Here is a 6,927-nt window from a genome sequence, read left to right as displayed (position 1 = left end):
AGATACGAGATGTGCAGCAACTGAAACTACGGATACTGGAAGCCTGTGCTAGCATTTCTTCTGCAGTGTTGCTATCAGTGTGTGAAGAGTGGGAGAAGAGGGTTGCATTGACAATCCAACACAATGGGCAGCACTTTGAACACATTTTATAAGTGGTCAGAAACTTGTAAATAACTCATGAAACGTTAAAACCAAGCACACCATTGTTTTTCTTGTGAAATTCTCGATAAGTTTGATGTGTCACATGACCCTCTTCCCATTGAAAAAACTAAAGTTGGATACAAAATGGCCGACTTCAAAATGTCCGCCATGATCAACACCCAACCATTCCCATTTTATTTAGGTGTATCCATATAAATGGCCCACCCTGTAGAGCAGAATGGCTGGTGAAATACATGATATGTACCCGCTGTGCTTCCACCATCTCTACTCTGCAGAGGGTAGATGGCCACTAGTCATTAGCACCAAAAAGTATATTTATTGTAGTTGAGTCAGGGTTGACCTAAATAAAACGTGCATTACGTAGAGTCATTCCTCTTCTACACTTCTGGAGACTTTGTCCAATAACAGCAATGATTACAGTATAGATGGCCAAAATAATCATATCCGTTGGGATAAGTGTGGAAGGATTCCACTAGGACAGCTGTGGGAACTTTTTTTTTCCTGTAAAATTTGTTACTTAGGATCTTAGAAATTAGATTTAGTCCTCTTGTCTCAGCTGGTTTGGAGCAGAGGTAGATTGGACATTAGGGCCCATGGCCCTATTGTTGCAATTGTATCATGGCAGTAGTGTTTGGTAAGGGGTACATGACCTTTAATATCTGGAGGCCTAGATCAATCCCAGTCTACGGTTAGGGGTGTAGTTATGTTATCCAGCCCCAGAAACGGGCCCTATTTAAATCTATGCTATGGGGCCCCCTTAACTATGTGTACGCCCCTGGATGTGAGTCATAATATATCTTTAGTGGTAGTATTATGTGCAAAAAACAGCATTATGTAAATATGGATATACACCAATCAGCTATGGCATTAAAACCACCTGCCTAACGTTATGTAGGTTCCCCTTATGCCGCTAAAACAGCTCTTGCCTGTCGAGGCATTGACACCACAAGACCTCTGAAGGCGTCATGTGGTATCTGGTCCCAAGAGGTTAGCAGCAGATCCAGAGGCCAGTGAGTTGCAAGATTTCCAGCACATCCCACAGATGCTTGATCAGATTGAGCTCTGGAGAATTTGGAGGCCAAGTCAACACGTTGAACACTTTGTCATGTTCCTTAAATCATTCCTGAACATTTTTTGAATGGAAAGGGCACATTATCCTGCTGAAAGAGGCCACTGCCATTAGGGAATACTGTTGCCATGAAGTAGTGTACTTGGTCTGCAACAATGTTTCAGTAGGTGATACTTATCAAAGTCACATCCACGTGAATCCTAGGACTCAAAGTTTCCGGGCAGAACATTGCTTAGAGCATCACACCACCCAGTCAGCTTGCCTTGCCATTGTGCACCCTGGTGCCATCTCTTCCTCAGGTAAGCAACACAAACACATTCAGCCATCCACATGATGTAAAATAAAATACGATTCATCAGATCAGACCATCTACTTCCATTGCTGCCTGGTCACGTTATAACGCTCACATGGCCAATGTAAGAGCTTTCAGGGGTGGACAGGGGTTATGATGGGCACTCTCACAGGTCTGTGGCTGTGCAGCCCCCAACCTAGCAAGCTGATATGCACAGTGTGTTCTGACTCCTTTCTATCATAGCCAGCATTAACCTTTTGAGCAATTTGTGCTACATTAGCTCTTCTTTGGGATCGGACTAGACGGGCTAGCCTTCGCTTCTCACGTGTATCAATGAGAGTTAACTGTCACTAGTTCACTGGTTGTCCCTTTCTTGGACCACTTTTGGTAGGTACTAACCAGTGGCGTAATTACCGCTGTAGCAGCCGTAGTTGCTGTTGCGGGGCCCACGGAATGCGGGGGCCCGTGCCACCCACCGACACGCCCCCTCCATATGCCCGGTGGCGCCGCTAGCAGCCGCTTTGGCTGCTACAGCGGTAGTGATGCTACTACGGGGAACGCGTCACTGAGCCTGTAACATTTATGGGCCCGGTGGCGTCGCTAGCACTGGAGGGGGCCCCGGTGCTAGCGACAGCCACCCCCTCTTGCAGAAATTGTACCTGCGTCTATAGCACACAAGTACAAATGCATGCATTAGCACGTTCCTTGCACCGACCATTCAGCGCCTTTTAATGCTACTGATTGGCAGGGCAAAATGACTTTCCCCACCAATCAGGTGACGTCATTGCGTCACTTCCGTGGTTGAAAGGCGCTGATTGACGGGGCTTACACCGTTCAGCTCCAGCAGACCTGCTCAGAAGAGAGCAGATCTGCATTGCCACTGGACGGGGTGGGAACGGGATCAGGGTGAGTATGTCAAGGTTTTTTTTCTACTAAAACTGTGGGTGGCATTATCTACAGTGGGGGCTCTATCTACAGGGGGGTCTATATGTGGGGATGTGGAGCACAATATACAGGGGAAGCTTTATGTAGGGCACTATTTACAGGGGTGGGCTATATGTGGGACACTATATACAGGGGTGGGCTACATGTGGAGAACTATCTATAGGGGGAGCTATTTGTAGGGTACTATCTATAGGGGTGGGCTATATGTGGGATACTGTCTAAAGAGGGCTGTATGTGGGGCACTATCTAAAGGGGCTCCTATGTAGGGCACTCTCTACAGAGGCTCGCTGGGGGTCACTATCTACAGGTGAGCTATGGGGGCACTATCTACAGGGGGTACGATGTATGTGTGGGACACAGTGTATGGTACTATTATAATCAGAGACACAGTGTATGGCGCTATTATAGTTAGAGGTGCAGTGTATGGTGCTATTATATTTAGAGGTGTTGAGAAATCTATCTTCGTTTATAGGTGCCGAAATGTTTTAAAAGTGATTAAGCTGAAGACATCTGAGCGGAAAACTGCAGAAATGGGTCTTGACCGGAAGAAATCCATAAAGAACTAAAATCTGCGATGTCACCGGTGAGTCACTCAATGTAAATGTTTATTCTGCCTCTAATTAGTACTGTAGTCACTGTATGATCTGCAGCGAGATGATTGGTGGTATGATTTTTTTTTTGTGAAACAGCATCTCTCAGCATATCCTTACCATTTTTCGGGCCATGCTGGGAGTTGTAGTTTTATGCTGTACAAATCTATACGGCGGGGGATGCACTAAATTGAGCTGTATTCTGGTATTGTATATATGTACTGAGCTTGGTTCTGGTATAGTATATATGTACTAACCTTGGTTCTGGTATTGTATATATGTACTGAGCTTTGCTCTAGTGCTGTATTTATGTACTGAGGTTGATTCTGGTGCTGTATATATGACAGAGCTTTGTTCTAGTGCTGTATTTATGTACTGAGAATAGTTCTGGTGATGTATATATGTATTGAGCATGGCTCTTGTGCTGTATATATGTATAAGCTTCTAATGCTGTATTTATGTACTAAGCTTGGTTGGGGTACTGTATATATGTCAGAACTTGGTTCTAGTGCTGTATTTATGTACTGAGCTTGGTTGTGGTACTGTATATATGTATGAGCTTGGTTCTGGAGCTGTATATGTCAGAGCTTGGTTCTGGAGGTGTAATTACATAAGATATATTTATAATAACAAAATTGCAGGGCAGATGGAAATGTTTTCAATTCACTGTATATATAATGGGAACCTGTCTCGTTGTTGTAACCCCTTGAAACACCACTGTGCGGTAATACATGACCTGACAATATTTCCAAATGTATTTTTTTTTCAGATGCAGCAAAATCTATAAAATCAACTTTTAAAACGGCACACACTATATGATAAATGCTCATTAAAGGGTCATGGGGCGGTGCCGCTATCCTGAAGAGTAACATAGTCTTGCCTCCAAACCCACCTTTCCATGTCTGATTGACATCCCCCTGGCTTATACAACTTTCTCGGATGCGCCATAGCCTTGTACTACTTGGGGGGCTATGTGGCACTATACACAAGGGGGAGCTATGTGGCACCATAAACATGGGGGAGCTGTGTGGCGCTATATAAAAGGGGCTGTGTGGCACTACTAAGGGGGGGCCTGTGTGGCACTATCTACTAGGAGGGCTGTATGGCACTATTTACAAGGGGGAGGGCTGTGGGTCTATCTACAGGGGGCCATGTGTGGCGCAATCTACAGGGGTCTGTGTGTGGCACTATCTACTAAGGGGGGGCTTTGTGCCACTATCTACTAAGTGGGGCTGTGTGGCACTCTATACAAGGGAGGGTGGCTATGTGGCGCTTTATACAGGGGGGCTTTATGGCTATATCTACAGGAGGAGCTGTATGGCACTATCTATGATGGGGAGGTGGGGGGGGGGGGCGCTATCTACAAGTGGGGTGTGACACTGTCTATAGGTGAGGCTGTGTAGCACTGTCTACAGGAGGGCTGTATGGCCCAATCTACAGGGGGCACTATCTATATGGGGGGCTGCGTGTGGCAGCTGGGGGGGCCCAGTCAAGAGTTTGCTATGGAGCCCAGTCTTTGCTAGTTACGCCCCTGGTACTAACCACTGCATACCAGAAACACCCCACAAGACCTGCCGTTTTGGAAATGCTCTGACCCAGTCATCTAGCCATCACAATTTGTCCCTTGTCAATATCGCACAACTCCTCACACTTTCCCATTTTTTGTGCTTTCAACACATCAATTTCAAAAATTGGCTAATATATCCCACCCCTTAATAGATGCCATTGTAGCGAGATAATCAATGTTATTTACTTCACCTGTCAGTTGTCTTATTCCCAAAATCAAAATGTATCACCTATCCTCCGGATATGTGATAATTTTCTGATCGCTGGTGTCCCCACCGCTGGACTTTCCACGATCACGAGAACGGGATACACAAACCCCCTATTCCTCCTCACTGCTTGACTGTGGTGAGGAATACATTTAATAAAGTGGAGCATGCTTGCTGCCGCTCTGTTCAAAAATCTATAGCACTGACAGAAACAGCCGAGTACAGTGTTCGGCTGTTTTTGTGATTCTCATAGACATTAAATGAAGTGGCTGGTGCATACTTGACTGCCACTACATTCAAGCCTCTTCTCGCTGCGGAAGGTGCAGTGAGGAGGATCTGGGGGTTTGGGACCCTGTACTTGCGATCGGTGGGGGCTCCAGCGAATCGAAAATTATCAGCTAACCCTTTAATGTTATGGCTGATTTGTGTGTGTGTGTGTGTGTGTGTGTGTGTGTGTATATATATATACAGTGAAGGAAATAAGTATTTGATCCCTTGCTGATTTTGTAAGTTTGCCCACTGTCAAAGTCATGAACAGTCTAGAATTTTTAGGCTAGGTTAATTTTACCAGTGAGAGATAGATTATATATATAAAAAAAAAAAAGAAAATCACATAGTCAAAATTATATATATTTATTTGCAATGTGCACAGAGAAATAAGTATTTGATCCCCTACCAACCATTAAGAGTTCAGCCTCCTTCAGACCAGTTACACGCTCCAAATCAACTTGGTGCCTGCATTAAAGACAGCTCTTACATGGTCACCTGTATAAAAGACTCCTGTCCACAGACTCAATTAATCAGTCTGACTCTAACCTCTACAACATGGGCAAGACCAAAGAGCTTTCTAAGGATGTCAGGGACAAGATCATAGACCTGCACAAGGCTGGAATGGGCTACAAAACCATAAGTAAGTCGCTGGGTGAGAAGGAGACAACTGTTGGTGCAATAGTAAGAAAATGGAAGACATACAAAATGACTGTCAATCGACATCGATCTGGGGCTCCATGCAAAATCTCACCTCGTGGGGTATCCTTGATCCTGAGGAAGGTGAGAGCTCAGCCGAAAACTACACAGGGGGGGGGGAACTTGTTAATGATCTCAAGGCAGCTGGGACCACAGTCACCAAGAAAACCATTGGTAACACATTACGCCGTAATGGATTAAAATCCTGCAGTGCCCGCAAGGTCCCCCTGCTCAAGAAGGCACATGTACAGGCCCATCTGAAGTTTGCAAATGAACATCTGGATTATTCTGAGAGTGATTGGGAGAAGGTGCTGTGGTCAGATGAGAGCTCTTTGGCATTAACTCAACTCGCTGTGTTTGGAGGAAGAGAAATGCTGCCTATGACCCAAAGAACACCGTCCCCACTGTCAAGCATGGAGGTGGAAACATTATGTTTTGGGGGTGTTTCTCTGCTAAGGGCACAGGACTACTTCACCACATCAATGGGAGAATGGATGGAGCCATGTACCGTCAAATCCGGAGTGACAACCTCCTTCCCTCCACCAGGTCATTAAAAATGGCTTGTGGCTGGGTCTTCCAGCACAACAATGACCCGAAACATACAGCCAAGGCAACAAAGGAGTGGCTCAAAAAGAAGCACATTAAGGTCATGGAGTGACCTAGCCAGTCTCCAGACATTAATCCCATCGAAAACTTATGGAGGGAGCTGAATTTCTGAGTTGCCAAGCGACAGCCTCGAAATCTTAATGATTTACAGATGATCTGCAAAGAGGAGTGGGCCAAAATTCCATCTAACATGTGTGCAAACCTCATCATCAACTACAAAAAACGTCTGACTGCTGTGCTTGCCAACAAGGGTTTTGCCACCAAGTATTAAGATTTGTTTGCCAAAGGGATCAAATACTTATTTCTCTGTGCACAATGCAAATAAATATATATAATTTGGACTATGTGATTTTCATATATTTTTTTAATATAATCTATCTCTCACTGGTAAAATTAACCTAGCCTAAAAATTCTAGACTGTTCATGTCTTTGACAATGGGCAAACTTACAAAATCAGCAAGGGATCAAATACTTATTTCCTTCACTGTATATATATATATATATATATATATATATATATATATA

This window comes from Rhinoderma darwinii, chromosome 2, assembly GCF_050947455.1.
Source record: "Rhinoderma darwinii isolate aRhiDar2 chromosome 2, aRhiDar2.hap1, whole genome shotgun sequence".
Classification (NCBI taxonomy): domain Eukaryota; kingdom Metazoa; phylum Chordata; class Amphibia; order Anura; family Rhinodermatidae; genus Rhinoderma; species Rhinoderma darwinii.
Note: the sequence above shows the minus strand (reverse complement) of the source record.